Source organism: Staurois parvus, unplaced genomic scaffold (genome assembly GCF_062004578.1).
Source record: "Staurois parvus isolate SC_StPar_1 unplaced genomic scaffold, SC_StPar_1.0 ptg000287l, whole genome shotgun sequence".
In the NCBI taxonomy this organism is placed as follows: Eukaryota; Metazoa; Chordata; class Amphibia; order Anura; family Ranidae; genus Staurois; species Staurois parvus.
Window position 1 is genome coordinate 4,960,404 of NW_028318083.1, and position 26,374 is coordinate 4,986,777.

Below are 26,374 nucleotides of genomic sequence, written 5' to 3' on the forward strand. Positions count from 1 at the left end.
GGTCACGACGCTTTTGCCTCCACGTTTGCACGTCCTTGGTCCAGCAAGCATGTCCGCCTCTACCACCTCTTTTTCCGCCGTGTCCTCAGCCGCCACCCCCGTGCCAAGTCCCATTACCCGACCGGCATATCACATGTGCAGGGCGCAACGGTGTCACGCTGTGCTGCACCTGGTATGCCTTGGCGAACGTAGTCACACAGGGGAGGAACTGCTGAGTGTAATGAACAGAGAAATCGACAGATGGCTGTCTCCGCGCAAACTAAAAATCGGAACCATGTTGACTGACAACGGAAAGAACATGGTGTCTGCTCTGCGTCAAGGAAGGTTGTGCCATGCGCCATGCATGGCTCACGTGTTCAATCTGGTTGTCAAGCGGTTCCTAAAATCCACCATCCCACTGCAAGACATCCTTAAAATGTCACGTAAACTGTGCATGCATTTCAGCCATTCCTACACCGCAAAGAACACCCTCATTGAGCTGCAGCGGCAGAACGGAATTCCACAGCATCGCCTGATCTGCGACGTTGCAACAAGGTGGAATTCAACCCTACACATGTTAGACCGCCTTTACGAGCAGCGAAAGGCCATCACCGATTTCCTGATGTTACAAGCGGATAAAGGTACTCCCCTGTGTAACTTAGATGTCAGCCATTGGCAGCTCATGCGTGACACCTGCCGCTTGCTCAGGCCCTTTGAGGAGGCCACGCTATTCGTGAGTCGGCAGGACTATGGGATGAACGACGTCATTCCTCTGTTGCACGTCCTGGAACAAATGCTGTTAACAATGGCTGGTCAGGGTGCGGTAGACGTGGCGCACAGATGTCAACGCCACATGACCCCTGTGGGGGCAGGACAGGAAGAAGAGGAGGAGGTAGAGGAGGACATTTGTGCTCAGGAATTATTGAGTGAAATGGGTGGTTTTTCCACTCAGCGGACAGGAGTGGAGGAGCAGGAGCATCTGGTAGAGGAGGAGGAGGAGGAGACAGAGGACCCAGACGCACCGTGGCAGTATGCTGTGGAGATGGAGGCAGGGAGTCCCTCGCATTCCTTGGCACAAATGGCCCATAGCATGCTCGGTTGCTTGCGTAGCGACAGCCGAATAATAACCATCAGACAGAGGGATGACTTTTGGCTGTCCACCTTGTTGGACCCTCGCTACCGGTCCAAAATGGTGGCCTTTTTCACACCTGCTGAGAGGGAGGCCAAAATTACGTACTATAAAAACCACCTATGTAGTCAGTTGGTCTCTGCCTTTGTGCGCCAACGTCCATCCTCAGACACTGTGGGCCCTGTGCGCTCGCGTTCCGCTGGCATGGCAGCAGGGGAGGGGTGGGGTGGTAGGAGCAGTGGCAGCTCCACCAGCAGTGGCTGCCTCAGTCTGCAGTCGATGATGAGTAGCTTTCTTCACCAGCGCAGTGAGGAAACTACTAACCAGCCGCAGCAGCAGCAGCAGCAGCAGCATCAGGTGGACCTGGAGCAGGAGCTCAAACAACAGGCTTGGGCCTACTTGGACAGCACCCTGCCAACCGAGGTAGACAATCCCCTTGACTACTGGGCAACGAAACTTGACCTTTGGCCCCAACTAGCTGAATTTGCCCTTGAAAGGCTGTCATGCCCGGCCAGTAGCGTGGCATCGGAGCGCGTGTTTAGTGCGGCAGGAGGTATTGTAACTCCGCGGAGGACACGACTGTCCACCCAAAGTGTGGAGAGACTTTGTGAAAATGAATCAGGCGTGGATTAGTCTGGATTTCAAACCACCAGTTCCTGACACAACTGACTAAATCCGCCATGAATCATGCCTCAAACATGTGCCACTTTGAGGTCTCCTCACACACTGCTGGTGTGTTGAATTTTTTGACATAGGGTGCTGGCAGATTATGGGCCTCCTATAGCTGCTGCCAGGCCCCTAATCTGCCATAGGCCCCTATATACCGCTTCCTCATGCTGCTGCCAGGTCCAGAGTCTCTCATGGGTCCCTGTACGGCCTCCCATTGCTGCTGTCTCCATCGCCACACTCTGCTGCCATGTGCCACTTTCAGGTCTCTTCACACTGCTGGTGTGTTAAATTTTTTGACATAGGGTGCAGGCAGATTACGGGCCTCACATAGCTGCTGCCAGGCCCCTAATCTGCCATGGGCCCCTATATACCGCCTCCTCATGCTGCTGCCAAGTCTAGAGTCTCTCATGGGTCCCTGTACGGCCTCCCATTGCTGCTGTCTCCATCGCCACACTCTGCTGCCATGTGCCACTTTCAGGTCTCTTCACACTGCTGGTGTGTTTAATTTTTTGACATAGGGTGCAGGCAGATTACGGGCCTCACATAGCTGCTGCCAGGCCCCTAATCTGCCATGGGCCCCTATATACCGCCTCCTCATGCTGCTGCCAAGTCTAGAGTCTCTCATGGGTCCCTGTACGGCCTCCCATTGCTGCTGTCTCCATCGCCACACTCTGCTGCCATGTGCCACTTTCAGGTCTCTTCACACTGCTGGTGTGTTTAATTTTTTGACATAGGGTGCAGGCAGATTACGGGCCTCACATAGCTGCTGCCAGGCCCCTAATCTGCCATGGGCCCCTATATACCGCCTCCTCATGCTGCTGCCAAGTCCAGAGTCTCTCATGGGTCCCTGTACGGCCTCCCATTGCTGCTGTCTCCATCGCCACACTCTGCTGCCATGTGCCACTTTCAGGTCTCTTCACACTGCTGGTGTGTTAAATTTTTTGACATAGGGTGCAGGCAGATTACGGGCCTCACATAGCTGCTGCCAGGCCCCTAATCTGCCATGGGCCCCTATATACCGCCTCCTCATGCTGCTGCCAAGTCCAGAGTCTCTCATGGGTCCCTGTACGGCCTCCCATTGCTGCTGTCTCCATCGCCACACTCTGCTGCCATGTGCCACTTTCAGGTCTCTTCACACTGCTGGTGTGTTAAATTTTTTGACATAGGGTGCAGGCAGATTACGGGCCTCACATAGCTGCTGCCAGGCCCCTAATCTGCCATGGGCCCCTATATACCGCCTCCTCATGCTGCTGCCAAGTCTAGAGTCTCTCATGGGTCCCTGTACGGCCTCCCATTGCTGCTGTCTCCATCGCCACACTCTGCTGCCATGTGCCACTTTCAGGTCTCTTCACACTGCTGGTGTGTTAAATTTTTTGACATAGGGTGCAGGCAGATTACGGGCCTCACATAGCTGCTGCCAGGCCCCTAATCTGCCATGGGCCCCTATATACCGCCTCCTCATGCTGCTGCCAAGTCCAGAGTCTCTCATGGGTCCCTGTACGGCCTCCCATTGCTGCTGTCTCCATCGCCACACTCTGCTGCCATGTGCCACTTTCAGGTCTCTTCACACTGCTGGTGTGTTAAATTTTTTGACATAGGGTGCAGGCAGATTACGGGCCTCACATAGCTGCTGCCAGGCCCCTAATCTGCCATGGGCCCCTATATACCGCCTCCTCATGCTGCTGCCAAGTCTAGAGTCTGTCATGGGTCCCTGTACGGCCTCCCATTGCTGCTGTCTCCATCGCCACACTCTGCTGCCATGTGCCACTTTCAGGTCTCTTCACACTGCTGGTGTGTTAAATTTTTTGACATAGGGTGCAGGCAGATTACGGGCCTCACATAGCTGCTGCCAGGCCCCTAATCTGCCATGGGCCCCTATATACCGCCTCCTCATGCTGCTGCCAAGTCTAGAGTCTGTCATGGGTCCCTGTACGGCCTCCCATTGCTGCTGTCTCCATCGCCACACTCTGCTGCCATGTGCCACTTTCAGGTCTCTTCACACTGCTGGTGTGTTAAATTTTTTGACATAGGGTGCAGGCAGATTACGGGCCTCACATAGCTGCTGCCAGGCCCCTAATCTGCCATGGGCCCCTATATACCGCCTCCTCATGCTGCTGCCAAGTCTAGAGTCTGTCATGGGTCCCTGTACGGCCTCCCATTGCTGCTGTCTCCATCGCCACACTCTGCTGCCATGTGCCACTTTCAGGTCTCTTCACACTGCTGGTGTGTTAAATTTTTTGACATAGGGTGCAGGCAGATTACGGGCCTCACATAGCTGCTGCCAGGCCCCTAATCTGCCATGGGCCCCTATATACCGCCTCCTCATGCTGCTGCCAAGTCTAGAGTCTGTCATGGGTCCCTGTACGGCCTCCCATTGCTGCTGTCTCCATCGCCACACTCTGCCATGTGCCACTTTCAGGTCTCTTCACACTGCTGGTGTGTTTAATTTTTTGACATAGGGTGCAGGCAGATTACGGGCCTCACATAGCTGCTGCCAGGCCCCTAATCTGCCATGGGCCCCTATATACCGCCTCCTCATGCTGCTGCCAAGTCCAGAGTCTCTCATGGGTCCCTGTACGGCCTCCCATTGCTGCTGTCTCCATCGCCACACTCTGCTGCCATGTGCCACTTTCAGGTCTCTTCACACTGCTGGTGTGTTAAATTTTTTGACATAGGGTGCAGGCAGATTACGGGCCTCACATAGCTGCTGCCAGGCCCCTAATCTGCCATGGGCCCCTATATACCGCCTCCTCATGCTGCTGCCAAGTCTAGAGTCTGTCATGGGTCCCTGTACGGCCTCCCATTGCTGCTGTCTCCATCGCCACACTCTGCTGCCATGTGCCACTTTCAGGTCTCTTCACACTGCTGGTGTGTTTAATTTTTTGACATAGGGTGCAGGCAGATTACGGGCCTCACATAGCTGCTGCCAGGCCCCTAATCTGCCATGGGCCCCTATATACCGCCTCCTCATGCTGCTGCCAAGTCCAGAGTCTCTCATGGGTCCCTGTACGGCCTCCCATTGCTGCTGTCTCCATCGCCACACTCTGCTGCCATGTGCCACTTTCAGGTCTCTTCACACTGCTGGTGTGTTAAATTTTTTGACATAGGGTGCAGGCAGATTACGGGCCTCACATAGCTGCTGCCAGGCCCCTAATCTGCCATGGGCCCCTATATACCGCCTCCTCATGCTGCTGCCAAGTCTAGAGTCTGTCATGGGTCCCTGTACGGCCTCCCATTGCTGCTGTCTCCATCGCCACACTCTGCTGCCATGTGCCACTTTCAGGTCTCTTCACACTGCTGGTGTGTTAAATTTTTTGACATAGGGTGCAGGCAGATTACGGGCCTCACATAGCTGCTGCCAGGCCCCTAATCTGCCATGGGCCCCTATATACCGCCTCCTCATGCTGCTGCCAAGTCTAGAGTCTGTCATGGGTCCCTGTACGGCCTCCCATTGCTGCTGTCTCCATCGCCACACTCTGCTGCCATGTGCCACTTTCAGGTCTCTTCACACTGCTGGTGTGTTTAATTTTTTGACATAGGGTGCAGGCAGATTACGGGCCTCACATAGCTGCTGCCAGGCCCCTAATCTGCCATGGGCCCCTATATACCGCCTCCTCATGCTGCTGCCAAGTCTAGAGTCTCTCATGGGTCCCTGTACGGCCTCCCATTGCTGCTGTCTCCATCGCCACACTCTGCTGCCATGTGCCACTTTCAGGTCTCTTCACACTGCTGGTGTGTTAAATTTTTTGACATAGGGTGCAGGCAGATTACGGGCCTCACATAGCTGCTGCCAGGCCCCTAATCTGCCATGGGCCCCTATATACCGCCTCCTCATGCTGCTGCCAAGTCTAGAGTCTGTCATGGGTCCCTGTACGGCCTCCCATTGCTGCTGTCTCCATCGCCACACTCTGCTGCCATGTGCCACTTTCAGGTCTCTTCACACTGCTGGTGTGTTAAATTTTTTGACATAGGGTGCAGGCAGATTACGGGCCTCACATAGCTGCTGCCAGGCCCCTAATCTGCCATGGGCCCCTATATACCGCCTCCTCATGCTGCTGCCAAGTCCAGAGTCTCTCATGGGTCCCTGTACGGCCTCCCATTGCTGCTGTCTCCATCGCCACACTCTGCTGCCATGTGCCACTTTCAGGTCTCTTCACACTGCTGGTGTGTTAAATTTTTTGACATAGGGTGCAGGCAGATTACGGGCCTCACATAGCTGCTGCCAGGCCCCTAATCTGCCATGGGCCCCTATATACCGCCTCCTCATGCTGCTGCCAAGTCTAGAGTCTGTCATGGGTCCCTGTACGGCCTCCCATTGCTGCTGTCTCCATCGCCACACTCTGCTGCCATGTGCCACTTTCAGGTCTCTTCACACTGCTGGTGTGTTAAATTTTTTGACATAGGGTGCAGGCAGATTACGGGCCTCACATAGCTGCTGCCAGGCCCCTAATCTGCCATGGGCCCCTATATACCGCCTCCTCATGCTGCTGCCAAGTCTAGAGTCTGTCATGGGTCCCTGTACGGCCTCCCATTGCTGCTGTCTCCATCGCCACACTCTGCTGCCATGTGCCACTTTCAGGTCTCTTCACACTGCTGGTGTGTTAAATTTTTTGACATAGGGTGCAGGCAGATTACGGGCCTCACATAGCTGCTGCCAGGCCCCTAATCTGCCATGGGCCCCTATATACCGCCTCCTCATGCTGCTGCCAAGTCTAGAGTCTGTCATGGGTCCCTGTACGGCCTCCCATTGCTGCTGTCTCCATCGCCACACTCTGCTGCCATGTGCCACTTTCAGGTCTCTTCACACTGCTGGTGTGTTAAATTTTTTGACATAGGGTGCAGGCAGATTACGGGCCTCACATAGCTGCTGCCAGGCCCCTAATCTGCCATGGGCCCCTATATACCGCCTCCTCATGCTGCTGCCAAGTCTAGAGTCTGTCATGGGTCCCTGTACGGCCTCCCATTGCTGCTGTCTCCATCGCCACACTCTGCCATGTGCCACTTTCAGGTCTCTTCACACTGCTGGTGTGTTTAATTTTTTGACATAGGGTGCAGGCAGATTACGGGCCTCACATAGCTGCTGCCAGGCCCCTAATCTGCCATGGGCCCCTATATACCGCCTCCTCATGCTGCTGCCAAGTCCAGAGTCTCTCATGGGTCCCTGTACGGCCTCCCATTGCTGCTGTCTCCATCGCCACACTCTGCTGCCATGTGCCACTTTCAGGTCTCTTCACACTGCTGGTGTGTTAAATTTTTTGACATAGGGTGCAGGCAGATTACGGGCCTCACATAGCTGCTGCCAGGCCCCTAATCTGCCATGGGCCCCTATATACCGCCTCCTCATGCTGCTGCCAAGTCTAGAGTCTGTCATGGGTCCCTGTACGGCCTCCCATTGCTGCTGTCTCCATCGCCACACTCTGCTGCCATGTGCCACTTTCAGGTCTCTTCACACTGCTGGTGTGTTTAATTTTTTGACATAGGGTGCAGGCAGATTACGGGCCTCACATAGCTGCTGCCAGGCCCCTAATCTGCCATGGGCCCCTATATACCGCCTCCTCATGCTGCTGCCAAGTCCAGAGTCTCTCATGGGTCCCTGTACGGCCTCCCATTGCTGCTGTCTCCATCGCCACACTCTGCTGCCATGTGCCACTTTCAGGTCTCTTCACACTGCTGGTGTGTTAAATTTTTTGACATAGGGTGCAGGCAGATTACGGGCCTCACATAGCTGCTGCCAGGCCCCTAATCTGCCATGGGCCCCTATATACCGCCTCCTCATGCTGCTGCCAAGTCTAGAGTCTGTCATGGGTCCCTGTACGGCCTCCCATTGCTGCTGTCTCCATCGCCACACTCTGCTGCCATGTGCCACTTTCAGGTCTCTTCACACTGCTGGTGTGTTAAATTTTTTGACATAGGGTGCAGGCAGATTACGGGCCTCACATAGCTGCTGCCAGGCCCCTAATCTGCCATGGGCCCCTATATACCGCCTCCTCATGCTGCTGCCAAGTCTAGAGTCTGTCATGGGTCCCTGTACGGCCTCCCATTGCTGCTGTCTCCATCGCCACACTCTGCTGCCATGTGCCACTTTCAGGTCTCTTCACACTGCTGGTGTGTTTAATTTTTTGACATAGGGTGCAGGCAGATTACGGGCCTCACATAGCTGCTGCCAGGCCCCTAATCTGCCATGGGCCCCTATATACCGCCTCCTCATGCTGCTGCCAAGTCTAGAGTCTCTCATGGGTCCCTGTACGGCCTCCCATTGCTGCTGTCTCCATCGCCACACTCTGCTGCCATGTGCCACTTTCAGGTCTCTTCACACTGCTGGTGTGTTAAATTTTTTGACATAGGGTGCAGGCAGATTACGGGCCTCACATAGCTGCTGCCAGGCCCCTAATCTGCCATGGGCCCCTATATACCGCCTCCTCATGCTGCTGCCAAGTCTAGAGTCTCTCATGGGTCCCTGTACGGCCTCCCATTGCTGCTGTCTCCATCGCCACACTCTGCTGCCATGTGCCACTTTCAGGTCTCTTCACACTGCTGGTGTGTTTAATTTTTTGACATAGGGTGCAGGCAGATTACGGGCCTCACATAGCTGCTGCCAGGCCCCTAATCTGCCATGGGCCCCTATATACCGCCTCCTCATGCTGCTGCCAAGTCTAGAGTCTGTCATGGGTCCCTGTACGGCCTCCCATTGCTGCTGTCTCCATCGCCACACTCTGCCATGTGCCACTTTCAGGTCTCTTCACACTGCTGGTGTGTTTAATTTTTTGACATAGGGTGCAGGCAGATTACGGGCCTCCCATAGCTGCTGCCAGGCCCCTAATCTGCCATGGGCCCCTATATACCGCCTCCTCATGCTGCTGCCAAGTCTAGAGTCTCTCATGGGTCCCTGTACGGCCTCCCATTGCTGCTGTCTCCATCGCCACACTCTGCTGCCATGTGCCACTTTCAGGTCTCTTCACACTGCTGGTGTGTTTAATTTTTTGACATAGGGTGCAGGCAGATTACGGGCCTCACATAGCTGCTGCCAGGCCCCTAATCTGCCATGGGCCCCTATATACCGCCTCCTCATGCTGCTGCCAAGTCTAGAGTCTCTCATGGGTCCCTGTACGGCCTCCCATTGCTGCTGTCTCCATCGCCACACTCTGCTGCCATGTGCCACTTTCAGGTCTCTTCACACTGCTGGTGTGTTAAATTTTTTGACATAGGGTGCAGGCAGATTACGGGCCTCACATAGCTGCTGCCAGGCCCCTAATCTGCCATGGGCCCCTATATACCGCCTCCTCATGCTGCTGCCAAGTCCAGAGTCTCTCATGGGTCCCTGTACGGCCTCCCATTGCTGCTGTCTCCATCGCCACACTCTGCTGCCATGTGCCACTTTCAGGTCTCTTCACACTGCTGGTGTGTTAAATTTTTTGACATAGGGTGCAGGCAGATTACGGGCCTCACATAGCTGCTGCCAGGCCCCTAATCTGCCATGGGCCCCTATATACCGCCTCCTCATGCTGCTGCCAAGTCTAGAGTCTGTCATGGGTCCCTGTACGGCCTCCCATTGCTGCTGTCTCCATCGCCACACTCTGCTGCCATGTGCCACTTTCAGGTCTCTTCACACTGCTGGTGTGTTTAATTTTTTGACATAGGGTGCAGGCAGATTACGGGCCTCACATAGCTGCTGCCAGGCCCCTAATCTGCCATGGGCCCCTATATACCGCCTCCTCATGCTGCTGCCAAGTCCAGAGTCTCTCATGGGTCCCTGTACGGCCTCCCATTGCTGCTGTCTCCATCGCCACACTCTGCTGCCATGTGCCACTTTCAGGTCTCTTCACACTGCTGGTGTGTTAAATTTTTTGACATAGGGTGCAGGCAGATTACGGGCCTCACATAGCTGCTGCCAGGCCCCTAATCTGCCATGGGCCCCTATATACCGCCTCCTCATGCTGCTGCCAAGTCTAGAGTCTGTCATGGGTCCCTGTACGGCCTCCCATTGCTGCTGTCTCCATCGCCACACTCTGCTGCCATGTGCCACTTTCAGGTCTCTTCACACTGCTGGTGTGTTAAATTTTTTGACATAGGGTGCAGGCAGATTACGGGCCTCACATAGCTGCTGCCAGGCCCCTAATCTGCCATGGGCCCCTATATACCGCCTCCTCATGCTGCTGCCAAGTCTAGAGTCTGTCATGGGTCCCTGTACGGCCTCCCATTGCTGCTGTCTGCATCGCCACACTCTGCTGCCATGTGCCACTTTCAGGTCTCTTCACACTGCTGGTGTGTTTAATTTTTTGACATAGGGTGCAGGCAGATTACGGGCCTCACATAGCTGCTGCCAGGCCCCTAATCTGCCATGGGCCCCTATATACCGCCTCCTCATGCTGCTGCCAAGTCTAGAGTCTCTCATGGGTCCCTGTACGGCCTCCCATTGCTGCTGTCTCCATCGCCACACTCTGCTGCCATGTGCCACTTTCAGGTCTCTTCACACTGCTGGTGTGTTAAATTTTTTGACATAGGGTGCAGGCAGATTACGGGCCTCACATAGCTGCTGCCAGGCCCCTAATCTGCCATGGGCCCCTATATACCGCCTCCTCATGCTGCTGCCAAGTCTAGAGTCTCTCATGGGTCCCTGTACGGCCTCCCATTGCTGCTGTCTCCATCGCCACACTCTGCTGCCATGTGCCACTTTCAGGTCTCTTCACACTGCTGGTGTGTTTAATTTTTTGACATAGGGTGCAGGCAGATTACGGGCCTCACATAGCTGCTGCCAGGCCCCTAATCTGCCATGGGCCCCTATATACCGCCTCCTCATGCTGCTGCCAAGTCTAGAGTCTGTCATGGGTCCCTGTACGGCCTCCCATTGCTGCTGTCTCCATCGCCACACTCTGCTGCCATGTGCCACTTTCAGGTCTCTTCACACTGCTGGTGTGTTAAATTTTTTGACATAGGGTGCAGGCAGATTACGGGCCTCACATAGCTGCTGCCAGGCCCCTAATCTGCCATGGGCCCCTATATACCGCCTCCTCATGCTGCTGCCAAGTCTAGAGTCTGTCATGGGTCCCTGTACGGCCTCCCATTGCTGCTGTCTCCATCGCCACACTCTGCTGCCATGTGCCACTTTCAGGTCTCTTCACACTGCTGGTGTGTTAAATTTTTTGACATAGGGTGCAGGCAGATTACGGGCCTCACATAGCTGCTGCCAGGCCCTTAATCTGCCATGGGCCCCTATATACCGCCTCCTCATGCTGCTGCCAAGTCTAGAGTCTGTCATGGGTCCCTGTACGGCCTCCCATTGCTGCTGTCTCCATCGCCACACTCTGCTGCCATGTGCCACTTTCAGGTCTCTTCACACTGCTGGTGTGTTAAATTTTTTGACATAGGGTGCAGGCAGATTACGGGCCTCACATAGCTGCTGCCAGGCCCCTAATCTGCCATGGGCCCCTATATACCGCCTCCTCATGCTGCTGCCAAGTCTAGAGTCTGTCATGGGTCCCTGTACGGCCTCCCATTGCTGCTGTCTCCATCGCCACACTCTGCTGCCATGTGCCACTTTCAGGTCTCTTCACACTGCTGGTGTGTTAAATTTTTTGACATAGGGTGCAGGCAGATTACGGGCCTCACATAGCTGCTGCCAGGCCCCTAATCTGCCATGGGCCCCTATATACCGCCTCCTCATGCTGCTGCCAAGTCTAGAGTCTGTCATGGGTCCCTGTACGGCCTCCCATTGCTGCTGTCTCCATCGCCACACTCTGCTGCCATGTGCCACTTTCAGGTCTCTTCACACTGCTGGTGTGTTAAATTTTTTGACATAGGGTGCAGGCAGATTACGGGCCTCACATAGCTGCTGCCAGGCCCCTAATCTGCCATGGGCCCCTATATACCGCCTCCTCATGCTGCTGCCAAGTCTAGAGTCTGTCATGGGTCCCTGTACGGCCTCCCATTGCTGCTGTCTCCATCGCCACACTCTGCCATGTGCCACTTTCAGGTCTCTTCACACTGCTGGTGTGTTTAATTTTTTGACATAGGGTGCAGGCAGATTACGGGCCTCACATAGCTGCTGCCAGGCCCCTAATCTGCCATGGGCCCCTATATACCGCCTCCTCATGCTGCTGCCAAGTCCAGAGTCTCTCATGGGTCCCTGTACGGCCTCCCATTGCTGCTGTCTCCATCGCCACACTCTGCTGCCATGTGCCACTTTCAGGTCTCTTCACACTGCTGGTGTGTTAAATTTTTTGACATAGGGTGCAGGCAGATTACGGGCCTCACATAGCTGCTGCCAGGCCCCTAATCTGCCATGGGCCCCTATATACCGCCTCCTCATGCTGCTGCCAAGTCTAGAGTCTGTCATGGGTCCCTGTACGGCCTCCCATTGCTGCTGTCTCCATCGCCACACTCTGCTGCCATGTGCCACTTTCAGGTCTCTTCACACTGCTGGTGTGTTTAATTTTTTGACATAGGGTGCAGGCAGATTACGGGCCTCACATAGCTGCTGCCAGGCCCCTAATCTGCCATGGGCCCCTATATACCGCCTCCTCATGCTGCTGCCAAGTCCAGAGTCTCTCATGGGTCCCTGTACGGCCTCCCATTGCTGCTGTCTCCATCGCCACACTCTGCTGCCATGTGCCACTTTCAGGTCTCTTCACACTGCTGGTGTGTTAAATTTTTTGACATAGGGTGCTGGCAGATTACGGGCCTCCCATTGCTGCTGCCAGACATGTAATCTGCCATGGGCCCCCGTACCGACTCCTCATGCTGTGACGTTGCAACAAGGTGTAATTCAACCCTACATATGTTAGACCGCCTTTACGAACAGCTAAAGGCCATCACAGATTTCCTGATGTTAAAAGCGGATAAAGGTACTCCCTGTGTAACTTAGATGTCAGCCATTGTCAGCTCATGTGTGACACCTGCGCTTGCTCAGGCCCTTTGAGGAGGCCACGCTATTCGTGAGTCGGCAGGACTATGGGATGAATGAGGTCAAATCGGCCATGGGCCCCCGTACCGCCTGTTCACGCTGATGCTGGTCCCACAGTGTGACCTGGGTCCCTGTACGGCCTCCCATTGCTTTCACTCTGCCATGTGCCACTTTGAAATCTCCTCACACTCCTGCGGTTGTCCATTTTGTCATAGGTTGCTGGCAGATTACAGGCCTTCCATAGGTGCCACCAAGCCCCATATCGGCCATGGGCCCCCGTACCGCCTGGTCACGCTGCTGCTGGGCCCACAGTGTGACCTGGGTCCCTGTACCGCCTCCCATTGCTCCCACTCTGCCATGTGCCACTTTCAGGTCTCCTCACGCTCCTGCTGGTTTCCATTTTGTCATAGGTTGCTGTATGGCCTCCCATTGCTGCTGCCTCCACCGCCACACTGTGGCTCCAAACACTGGTTTTGGCCCCGTGACTGGCCAAAGGAGTGAAGTGTGCGGTGATTCTAAGATCGACGGCACTCATCTGCATGTCATACTGACAGACAGTATTATTTCTCTTCCCCAGCAGACTCCAAGGGCATTTACATTAAAGGTACAGTGTTCTGCACTAATATTAAGTCTCTCTGAAGCCTAGAAACACCCTTTTTTAAGTTAAATTCACAGCGAATTTATTCGACTCGAATCGAATATTGTCCACGAATTCGCCGAATCAGTCGAATCGAATTTTTCATTTCTTCGCTCATCTCTAGTCACAATTAAGTAATTCATAGAGTTCAGGGGTAAAAAGTAGGTAAAACACAGAGCTCATAGGTCAAGATTAAGTACGTTACAGAGTTCATGAGTCAAGATTACATAACATACAGAGTTCAGAGGTAAGGATTAAGTAACAAAGTGTTCAGAGGTCAGGATTAAAGTGGAGCTCCACCCAAAAGGGGAAGTTCTTCTTTAAGGCCTCGTTCCGTGCTGTCCATTAAGGATTGGCACTTTTGGGGAGGGCAGGTACCCGATTTTGATAGGTACCCGCTTCCACTTCCTCTGTGATCGCCTAGGCGATTGGAAGCGGAAGTCCCCCCCCCCCCCGAGGACACTCCAGGATCGAGGGAAAGGTGAGTGACTGTTTTTTAAAAGTCAGCAGCCACAGTTGTTGTCAATCACCGGGTTCCAGCTGGTGATTACTCGCTGGTGCCTGGTGATATCCAACAATCTCTGACAGGGAGGAGAACTGTTTTGTTTACTAACAGTTCTCCTCCCTGTCAGCTCGGGCACACTGCTTTGGATGGCCATCCAAAGCTGTGTGCTTACCAGGAAGCACACTGACACGGCCCCCTATGTAAAACACTCCCAACACACAGGTAACTCTTTGATCGCCCCTCATGTTAACCCCTTCCTGCCCAGGGCCATTAGTACAGTGTCAGTGTTTTTGTTTTAGCACTGATCACTGTATTGGTGTCACTGGGGATGTCAGTGACACCAAGCCAGTTCCCCCCAGTGTCAGAATGTCCGCTGCAGTCCCACTATAAGTCACTGATCGCCGCCATTACTAGTAAAAAAAAAAAAAAAAAAATTCCAGTATCTATACCACCATTTGTAAACGTTAAAACTGTCACATAAACCAATTAATTTGCACGTATTGGGATTTTTTGTTAGTAAAGACTTGTAGTAGAATACATTTTGGCCTAAATTTATGACGAAATTAGATTTTTTAAATTTTTTACTGGACATGTTTAATAGCAAAAAGTCAAAAATATTGTTTTTTTTCTCAAAATTGTTGGTCTTTTTTTATAGCGCAAGAAATAAAAAACGCACAGGTGATCAAATACCACCGAAAGAAAGCTCAATTCATGGGAAAAAAGGGACGTAAATTTCATTTGGGTGCAGCATTGTATGACCGCACAATTGTCAGTTTAATTAACGCGGTGCCATAATGCAAAAAATGACTTGGTCAGGAAGGGGGGTAAATCCTCAGGAGGGCAAGTGGTTAAGTAAAGTACAGAGTTCAGGGGTCAGAAATAAGTAATGCACAGGGTTCAAGAGTCAGGGGTCAAGATTTCTTAGTTCACCTTTTAAAAAAATAATAAATTTACTTAAGTTTGGTGATAAAAATTAGCATTTTTTACACTGCAGCTGAACACCAGCTCAATGAAGATTCTTTTGAAACTGGCTGGGTGTGCCGACCTCCCTGGTCCTCTGCTGCACTTGCTGGTTCATCCAGCTGCCCTTGTCTTACTACAGGACTCATTAGTGACATTAGGGTCTCATGTACACTGCTGCTCCTAAACGTAAGTTTATTAGCTTTTGGCGTTTATATTGTCAAAGCCTGTGAACTCAACTCAAAAAAAGCCTATGTGTCCATGTACACATAGGCATTTACCAGAGTTTAGGGGCAGCAGAGCTTAGGGGCAGTTAAAAGTTCCTCTTCTGAACGCAGAATAATCGCATTCAGGAGAGGAACATTTTGGCTTGGGCGTTTATCCATGTCAATGGAAAATACTCTGGCCATTCAGATGAATAAACATCCAAGCACTAAATGCGGTACCGTGTTTACAGGCGTTTTTGCCACATTTAGCATTTTTCTGTTGCCAGGAGAGTTTAACGACTAGGTGAGTTAATGTGTACATGAGGCCTTAGGCTGGTGAAGGGAATCAATATGCACAACAGGGACCAAGGAGATTGACACTCCATGAAGTTTTAAGCAGCCCATTGTCATTGGGTTAACATGTCATTGGGTTGAATGAAAAAAAGGACTTGATTTCCCCATGCACAAATTCGAGATGGATGGAGGTCAATCGATTAATTGATTTCTGTACAACCACCCTGCCCCATACACAGATCGGAATTTGGCTGGTACCCAGGGGCGGACTGACCATTTGGAAACTCGGGTCAGTAGGGGGTCCCATGAGATGCCCCTGGTACCTTTTTCATAGGCTTTTTTGAGTTTGTTCAAGGACACGGGCCCCATGATCCCCTATTGCCCGGGGGCCCCATGAGTTGTCAGTCCGCCCCTGCTGGTACCAGAAAAAACTTCAGCCGTAGAATTCTTTTTAGCAATGTTCAGCGATGTGGGTAGTAGGAGAAGCAAATATTAATTTTATTGTTTACATGCGCAAGGTTTCTTGGGAGTTTATGTTATGTCACATGGTTGCTTTGATTATAAAAATTCCCTTTACATGTGTAGAATTTGATAGTGTGTTCTAGTGCTTGTAAAGATGAGCTGGATTTTTCCTTGAAATGAGAATGCCTTAGAGCAAACTATTTACATATTTCATGCTTTGTATAATACTGTTGTCTAGCTTACAATGCACATTGTCTTTGCTTGTCACTTAGATGATTGGTAAAAGGAGAGCACACAGTGCTGTCATGGCGACATCCTCATACCACGCAGTTTTTGAACGCAAATTAAAGTTTGCTGGAAAACTATATTGTTTTTGTAATGCATTTTAATATTTTAAATAGTGAACTCTCCACCCATGACCCTGATTATTAACACTTAGATTAAAAAGAAATGTTCATCATTTTAGCTTTTGTCCTACACTACCCATAAAATGTTCAAACTGTCCATCCCTTAATTGACAGCTCTTACCTGGATTTAGGAGAAAAGATTTACCATAATTTTTGTACTGTTAGGAAGGGCGAAAAGGTGTTTAAATTAGGCATACTTTTATTAATATCAAATATTGCTGGAACACAATTGATGTTCTTCACCAATCATCACCAGTTCAAAGTCTTAATGGTAGGTCTTTTGACCCCTCGCTGCCAAGCCTAATGTTATTTCAGTTATCCGTCATTTAGTGAACTTTTCTGGAAGGCTTTTTAAATTAACATTCACTTTTATGGATTTAATAAATCAGAAAATATTATAGAAGAATGAGTTTGGTTGCAGAATCTATCAAGAAATGTGAAAATGGTCCTAGCTGTCTGGGCCCACGTAAATTAAAGCTGACATTTAATTTGCATATTATTTACTTTCCCAGGTTCCTCCTTTACTCCTCATGAATATGCTAATTAACATTTTAAATAAAACTTTTCCATTTTCATTGCATACTTGATTTTAGATCTGGTGCTGGCAAAACTGGGTCTCTGAGCCTTTTTTGTAATTCTGGCATATCATGGCTGGCAGAAGGGTCCAGCAGCCCTCCACCCTCATGTAAGCAGTGGGCAGGCTCTTGGGAATAGTTAGGCAAATATCAATATGCCTTCATGGGTCAGTCTAAAGGAGAAGACGTTCCTAAGCAGGCTGTATTTGCATGCAGATTGCCCTAGATAACGTCCACATGTAATGATGAGCCTCCATGATTGAAAGAACTGAAATTCAATTAATGAAATGGGTGCGCCATAGACAGTAAGGCTGGGGAGGAAAGACCTACATGATGCTGGCTGTCCTCCAGCTAGGAAATGAGGTAGGCTCTATCTGTCTTACTGCAGCTTCTAATGTGCACTTGGAGAAGCTCACGGTGTGCAATTTATTTATTACAGGTACTTGTATAGTCCTGTCAATTTACGCAGTGCTTTACATACTGTATATATTGTACATTCACATCAGTCCTGAACCCTCAAGGGGTATACAATCTAAAGTCCCTAACCTACATTCATACACATACTAGGGCCAATTTAGACAGGATCTAATTAACCTACCAGCATGTCTTTGACATCTGGGAGGAAGCCAGGGTACCCAAAGGAAACCCACGCAGGCACAGGGAGAACATGCAAACTCCAGGCAGGTGGTGCCATGGTTGGGATTTGAACCAACAACTTTAGTAGTGCCAGATGGAAGTGCTAACCATTTAGCCAAGCACAATGATTAGAGTAAGCCATTTCAATACAGGAGAGGATCCTGTACAACTGTGCAAGACTGAAGGTAAGGATGGAGTTCAGTGCTGAATATTGCCATATACTATATGGCTACATAGTTTCTTAACCATCATGGATAGCCAGGGGCGGACTGATAACTCATGGGGCCCCCGGGCAATAGGGGATCATGGGGCCCCTTTGTCCTCACCAACACCCAAAAAAAGCCTATGAAAAAGCCAATTAAAGGTATCAGGGGCATCTCATGGGGCCCCTTACTGACCAAGGGCCCTCGGTCAGTGCCCGAGTGCTCGAATGGTCAGTCCGCCCCTGTGGATAGCAGAGATGATGGATGGCAGAGAGCTACTGGTTGAGCGATAAGTGATAGAAGACTGAAATGGCCTGAACATGTGCTGAAGATCCTCTGTGTCAGCAGTTGTAAAAATGATTCTCTACAAGGTTTAGGATGTGAGGAATGCTCAGTGCTACATGGAGGTTTTAGGCTTGCTGCATGACACTAGAAGGTCATTGGCTTTGATTGTGCCCCATTGCTGATAGCTAGTGAGAGGAAAGGCCACCAAAGACCATATTGTCCAGCAAATGTTTAGTCTGCGGGTTGGAAAAGGTCAGGGCAAGCAGTGGTCAGAGTTGTAGCACAGGCAGAAATTTGAAACAGAGATTAGGCAGATACAGAAAACAGGTAGAAGGTAAAGGCAGGCATCATGCTGATGAAAAATAGAAAAATGGTAACAGGCTGAGGAATTAACCAGAGTAAAAGTCAGGATAGGAGTACATGCAAGAACAGAGGCTAAGGTACACACAATGTACCAGTAACCCATCCCTGAGAAGAGGAGTGCTTAGCTGCCGTCAGGGATTTATTACAGCAGATACAGGTGCCCACGGGGCTAAAAGGACACAGCCCAGTGGTGCAGAGACTTTATAGAAAGACACGATGAAGGGATTGAATCCAAACAGATTCCTTATGCTAACAATTTCTTACCTTTGCTACTTTCAGGGTTACCACCTGTCAGCATTGCAGAGCACATATGAAAAAGTCATAAATAGTGCCTTTTGATGTATTTAGTTACATTTGCCATTCAAGTGCATTGACATGGGATCCTTACAAAATGCAAAACAACATGTAAATGCTCAGGTCAGTGCAATGCATGTCAAAGCATACTTTCTGTCATGTACCAACCCTCAAGCTCTTTGAGTTCCATGGTAGAAGCCAGGGTCGGTGCTAGACTATTTTGCACCTTAGGTAACACCAGCTATTTGCACCACCCCCCTAAAAAGAAATAAATAAACTTCAACTCCTTGCCAATGTGAGCTACATGAGAGATTAGACTGACTGGGGAGCTGGGAGGAAGTGATGTTGTGCGCAGCACCTCATTGGCTGGATACCTCTTCATGAATTGGCTGAAGTTTGCAGCCACACTTTTACCAACCACTTCCCATTATGCTGCAAAGGCACTGCCAGTGGCGGGTATGGCAGCGGGGGGATTTATAAAGCACCCTGTCACTATTGCCATAGTACCATGGCTGTGCCTTAGCAGCGTAATGGAGAGTGGTTGGGGGATAGTAAAAGTGTGGCTCAGCCACACATTTTTAATGTCCCTCAAACACATCTGTAAATAAGAACTAACAGGAAACATCTCACTGTGCTTATGTGATTGCCATCATTATCTTGATGATGATCACAAAATATAGAAGGTGCTGTATGTCTGTCTGTATACAGCATATGGCTGTACTGCCCTATCGGCGGCCCTGGCTCTGTGGTTCTGTGACTGATTCTGTGGCTGAATACGGTGGTAATTAAGCTCACCTAGAACCTTTTCTACATTAAATTAGCCTCAGAACCTGTGTAATTAATATGTGTTAGGGTTTAAAGGGATGAGGTGGCAACCCTAGGTTGCGCCCTAGGTGGCAGTGCGCCCTATGCAAAACACCTTTACAGGCTGACAGTTTAGGTGTAGAATTATGCCAAGTATTATATCTAGGTAGATGTCTGGTTTAAATATTAACAAACATAGAGCATATGGATTAGAGATAAACCCAAGTCTAAAAGTTCAGTGGATGAGTAACAAGTTATTAGTGTGTGTGTCCTCTGCTGGATTTGATAAGGTAAAAATTAGAGCAGGAGTCAACAATTGGAATACTGAAAATACATGTCTGCTTGCTAGTTAACAAGGCTAGAAATCTGGTAAAGTTGTAGACAGGAATATATATATATATATATACACACAGGGGTTGGGCAAAAATATGAAAACACTACATGATATGCTTCCACTGTGTGATGAAAGACCCAGCAATCTGGTGGGAAGCCTCACTTTTGTCATTCACTATTCACTGCATGTAATACGGAGTCATGTCAGAGCTTACTGAGCATCAAAGAGGGCAAATTGTTGGTGTCGTGAGGTACAGTATCAGAGCTTATGATGGTATATACAGTTTCCAGGAAAATGTCTGATAAGCATAAGCGTGATCGACATGGTCAACTGACCGAAAGAGACAAAAGGATATTGGGACCCAGAATAAGAAAACAACTGCTGTGAAAATAACTGCAGAGCTCAATCTCAGTCTTCATAGGCGAGCTGCAATTGTCAAACCACTAGTGGCTGATATTAATGCTCAGAAGAGGAGAGAGTGGTGCAACACCTGTAAATTGTGGACTATCGATTAATGAAAGACTGTAATATGGTCCAATGAATCGAGCTTCATACTGTTCCCAACCACCAGACATGTTTATGTGTGGTGAACACTGTCCCTAGCTTACGACCAGGACTGTCTTGCGCCAATGGTAAAGCATGGTGGCGGCGCAATCATGGGTTTGGCAGCCATATCTTGGCATTCTGCAGGCCCCATCATCACCTGGAAAGGTAGTGTCACTCTCAGCACCTGTACACATTTTGGCAGACCATGTGCACCCAATGGTGCATACACTGTTTCCCGAAGACAGAGCCATTTACCAAGACAATAATGCTCCGATTCACACAGCTGGTGTGCTGTTCTACTAATGGTTAGCCGACAGCTAGCTAACAAAACTGACAGAAGCAGCGTCGTGTTTCAATCCAAAACTGAATTTATTTCTGTGAATAGTTCTGTAAAACTGCAATACAATTACATAAACTGAAGTTACAATATGCTTGTACACATCTCTCACAAATACATACAATGAACATATTTCTTCCAAACAACTACCTAAAAATCACATTAAATACATTTAAATGCTTTCTTGATATATATGTGACTTTAACAAACACAATGAACTTACAGGCATAAAATGGTTGCAGTGGTGGATTGGAAATCTTTATTAGCACACTCCCTATGGGACCATTGGCATAACTAAATTATAAATAATTAAAAACACTGGACTCAAACTGTGGATTAATAGGCCCTTTATTATAGGTATTAAATATATTTTATTTCAAACATTAGCTTAAAATTAATTAATTAACTTAACATATATTGCAAAGCAGATACTGAATTGTACCAAAAAAAACTTGACTTAGCTCAGCTATTGAAGCTCGAGCTAACAATTACTTCAACCTACAGTCCCCTTTCTAAAAAAGGGAAAAGACCTCATAACAAGAGCCACGACAAGGGGTGGGAAGGCGGGATGTGCTTTTTCTTCTCGTCAACCGCCAACTGCATTTCTTGTGACTGATCTCTCTCTTTTCATATAAAAAAAAAATTAGCATTAGTTCAGCTATTGAAGCACAAGCTAGCAAATACTTCAACCTACAGTCCCCATACACCAGGCTCAATCACCATGAGCCAGGCACTCCACCCGGCTCATGGCCAACTCAACACATGTTTGTAAGTCCAGATTAAAAATGTCAAGTGAGATGTCAGATAAGTGAACTTTGTCAGGTCTGTAAAAGCCCGGAATTCACCTTCCAAGTAAAGATGCCTAAAAGATAAACTATTTACCGAAGGAATAAACTTTGCTATAGCCCTGTTAACTCGTTTGTGATTTTTTTCAAATTGCTTGAGAGCAGGACTAAACCAAGGTAAACGAGGAATGATATCCCAAAAAACTAGGACGCAATTAGGCAAAACTATATGAAGGCACATCAAAACTAACTTAATTTGCGAAACAACGTCCAAAGTCTTCTGGAGACCAATATAATTTCCAGGCAAATGTGAAACAATGACTCGTGGTGTAGGCCACCGCAAATACAGTAAAGAATAAAGTTGGACGTAAATCTGTCCACTTCAAGCCATGATGACCATACCAATAAACTTTAAAACAAAAAGCAGATAGTCCTAATGTAGTGCTCTAAATCCTAAAAGCAGCTCTTTGATGTGCCCAAAAGATATATGAGTGTCCAACAATCCATATATTGTATGAAGTACCTGAAAGTCAAATAAAAACATTAGGATGAACATAAGAGCCATACCGATCAGATCTCCACTTGGCAATGCGCTTTATATTTGCTTCAGAAAAACACAATTTAGCCACTTCGGTAGATGCCCTAATGCCCTTTGTCTAAATGAATGAGACAAAATAGGGAGATGAGCAAGCTTCAAAATTGAAAAACATTTTTTTAACACTGAATTGAATTGATATATGGTTAATATGGTTCAGTAATGTGAATAAGAAAGTACACTATATTGCAAAAAGTATTGGTATGCCTGCTTTTACACGCACATGAATTTTAATGGCATCCAAGTCTTAGTCCGTAGGGTTCAATATTGAGTTGGCCCACCCTTTGCTGCTATAACAGCATCAACTCTTCTGGGAAGGCTGTCCACAAGGTTTAGGAGTGTATCTATGGGAATGTTTGACCATTCTTCCAGAAGTGCATTTGTGAGGTCAGGCACTGATGTCGGACGAGAAGTCCTGACTCGCAGTCTCTGCTCTAATTCATCCCAAAGGTGTTCTATTGGGTTGAGGTCAGGACTCTGGGCAGGCGCGTAAAATTCATCCACCCCAAACTCACTCATCCATGTCTTTATGGACCTTGCTATGTGCACTGGTGCGCAGTCATGTTGAAACAGGAGGGGGCTATCCCCAAACTTGGGAGCATGAAATTATCCAAAATATCTTGGTATGCTGATGCTGTAAAATTTCCCTTCATTGGAACTAAAGGGCCAAGTCCAACCCTTTGAAAAACAACTCCACACCATAACCCCCCTCCACCAAACTTTACACTTGCCACAATGCAGTGAGGCAAGTACTGTTCTCCTGGCAACCGCCAAACCCAGACACGTCCACCGGATTGCCAGACAGAGAAGCATGATTCATAACTCCAGAGAACACTTCTCCACGGCTCTAGAGTCCAGTGGCCGTGTGCTTTACACCACTGCATCCAACGCTTTGCATTGCACTTGGTGATGTAGAGCTTGGATGTAGCTGCTTAGCCATGGAAATCCATTACATGAAGCTCTCTATGCACTGTTGTTGTGCTAATCTGAAGGCCACATGAAGTTTGGAGGTCTTTAGCTATTGACTCTGCAGATAGTTGGCGACTTCTGCACACTGTGCACTTCATCATGCGCTGACCCGGCTCTGTCATTTTATGTGACCTACCACTTTGTGGCTAAGCTGCTATTGTTCCCAGTTGCTTCCACTTTGCTATAACACCATTACCAGCTGACTGTGGAATATTTAGTAGTAAGGAAATTTCACGGATGGACTTATTGCACAGGAGGCAACCTATCACAGTACCACGCTTGAATTCACTGAGCTCCTGAGATTGAACCATGCTTTCACAAATGTTTGCAGAAGCAGTCTGCATGCCTAGGTGCTTGATTTTTACATCTGTGGGCATAGAGGTGATTGGAACACCTGAATCCAATGATTTAGAGGGGTGTCCTAATACTTTTGGCAATATAGTGTATTTGTCAAACGACGGTCTATGCAATAAAAACTGATGCACCGTAGAGCAAACACAAATTGGTGAATGTAAGATTGGTGTAATCCAATGTCACGGTCAAACTGATCAGTGTTACGTTTTAAAAGTAAAATATGAAGGACTTCCTGTTTTAAAATCATGTCTGAAAACATCAGACTTGAACTGTCTTGAACCTTTCGGGGCAGCAATTCAAAAATTCTAAAAGCCTCAAAAACAAAGACAGAATGCCGTTTTAAACAATAACGATTCATAAGAGGAAAAGCAGACTGACTCTGTAGCAATGGATATATGACCCAAGAGCTCAGAAGAAATAGGAAGTCTAGCATTAGCCACAACATGACTCTTATGATAACCCTTTAAAGCATGTTGTAGAGAAAAAAAACTACAGCACACAGCTCCTTTCAACTGCATGAAAAAGGACACTCCAGCTAAAGTTTTCAAAATATGTGAGTATGAATAGTCGCAAGACATAAAAAAATGCCAAATTTATAACATTAGTCTTCCAGAAAACAGTCTAAGGCACTTTGAGAGAAAGAACACCAGAAAGACCAGAAAGCTAACGAACCTTTAATTGCACACATTACTGGAGTCAAATCAGGTACCAAAATATGGGGAGGGCACAATAGGCCAACATTATCTGGTTCTGGTACCAACTGTCAAAATGTCTCCATGTGTAGACAAGATAAAGAATCAGCAATAACATTGGTGGCACCAGGAACAAATTTAGTTTTAAGTCAGATATTAAGCCTCAAGCATTTAAAAACTAGATGGCAAAGGATAGCTATAACCGGCAGGGATTTAGAGGATAGACAATTTACAGCAAAAACAATGCCCTTAATATCCGAGTGAAGCAGAATCTGACGATCATGAAAATTAGGACCCCATAACTCCAGTGCTACTAGAACCAGAAATATTTCTAAAAGAACAATGTTATTCATAAAACCTTTCTCATGCCAAGCAGGAGGCCAAACACTTGTGGACCAATGCCCTTGCCAATAACCACAAGTCCCTAAAGCATTAGTAAACAGATGGAGAGCAGAAGCTACACAAAATGGGGATTGCCATAAGGATCAATCATTAAAAAAAAAACAAGAAACGCTTCCAAACAAGTAGGTCATCATAAATATTAGACGTGATTCTTACAAAATGAAAAGGTGAAAAAAATCCGAGATAGTGAGCGGTATAAACTTTTTGAAAAAAATCTGTTCCATGGGCAAAACCCTAGAAGCAAAAGCTAGGAGTCCTAGCAATAAATGAATAGTGTTTAACTGAACTTTCTGTTTAGTCAACAAGAAAACCAACACCAGCTGTATCTTAAGGACTTCTTCAGGAAAAAAGCGGAATTCCATAGCAATAATGTCAGTTTTGACACCCAAGAAATCTAGACAGGCAGTGGGATACACCGACTTTTCTTGAGCCAATGGAACACCGAATTTTTGACAAATAATCTGGAATTTTGTAAATAAGTATAAACAATCAATAGAGGCAGGCTTTCTGATAAAGAGGAAATCATCCAAGTAATGCAATAAATTGCAAGGACCAGTCCGATATCTAACCACCCACTCAAGAAAAGTCGAAAACAATTAGAAATAGTGACAAGAAAGTGAACACCCCATTGGAAGACATTTATTGAAGAAATAGTTGCCTTTTAAAAAAAAGCCCAATGAGTTAAAAGCCGTTGGAGAAATAGGCAACAAATGAAATGCAGCTTTAATATCCGCCTTTGCCAGAAGAGCGGAATTGCCGAACAGACCAAATTTTAAACAAAGTATCATCAAAGGATCAGTATGAAAGAGAGCACATAGCCGGATCAGTTTCATCGTTAATGAAAGGCCTTTGGGATAAGACAAATGATGGGATAATCAAAACAAATTCGATTCTTTCTTTGGAAGAACTCCTAAAGAGAAACACGGAAATTTCAAAAAGGAGGGAATGCAAAAGGGTCAGCAATTCTCCCTTCTCTCTCAAAATCTTATCTTGCACGATATCAGGGTGTTCCTTCACCGATGGCAAATGTTCAAAAACAACACAACCTGTTCCAAAAAAACGATGGTAGTTTGAAGCCAGAAGAGAAACCCTCAAACAGTAAGGCTCCTGTCTTGTGCTCTGGGTAAAGATGATGCCATGGTAACATGTTTACCACGTTTTCTGGCATTTCCGCCTTTAAGAGAAAGATCCTTAGATGCAGGAGCAGTGCCAGAAGCCATTTTTTTTAAAACAAACAGAGGCTTGGCCCCAGAACAATGAGTGCACTCATATTTGTATTTACCGCTGTTCGCCCACTTGCACTGTCCTTCATTGAAGCTAAAACATAAACCATGACGAAACTGCCCCTCAGCATAACTTGATGTCTAGGATGTCTTTTGTGGCAAAAGCAGATTTAATCATTAACCCACATCTTTCCCCATTTCAAAGATTAGTGCACCAAAAGTTTTTGATGGTAAGAATCATCATAAAAAATCCAGAAGAGTCCTGGAAAATTCTTATATGCTTCAAAAATGATTTCAACATGTTCACCCATGACGCTTACGAAAACGCAAAACGCTTGCAACCCATTGTTGAAACTTCGAGGAACAGATTTTTGTCTGTCATCTTCAAATTTCTCAATATCCTTCTTCTCCAACCTATTGTCTTTTGCTGAAGGGAGCAACGATAATAAATCAATATACTCAACTTTCCAAATTTTTTCTTTAACTGTACTAAGAAGATGAAACCCTAAAGGTAAAATTTCACATGAAAGAACCTCTTTCAAACAAGATTCAAGCACAAGAGAAGAAGACGAAGAGTATAAAGATATGTTTGTCACAACAGGAGCATCAACAGACACAGGTCATGCAAGATGAGCAGACTTATTCACGTACATCAAAGGGTTAACAAAAGAAACCAACACAGGTACTTGAGGATCAGAAGCTACATTCCTGTCCACTGGTACTTCACAAGAAACCATAGCAACCTCAGTGGAACCAGCTAGGCTGATGGTGGGCTCCAGATTCACCAGTGCAGTTCCAGACTGCCTGCTAGAATTGCTAACAGGAAGAT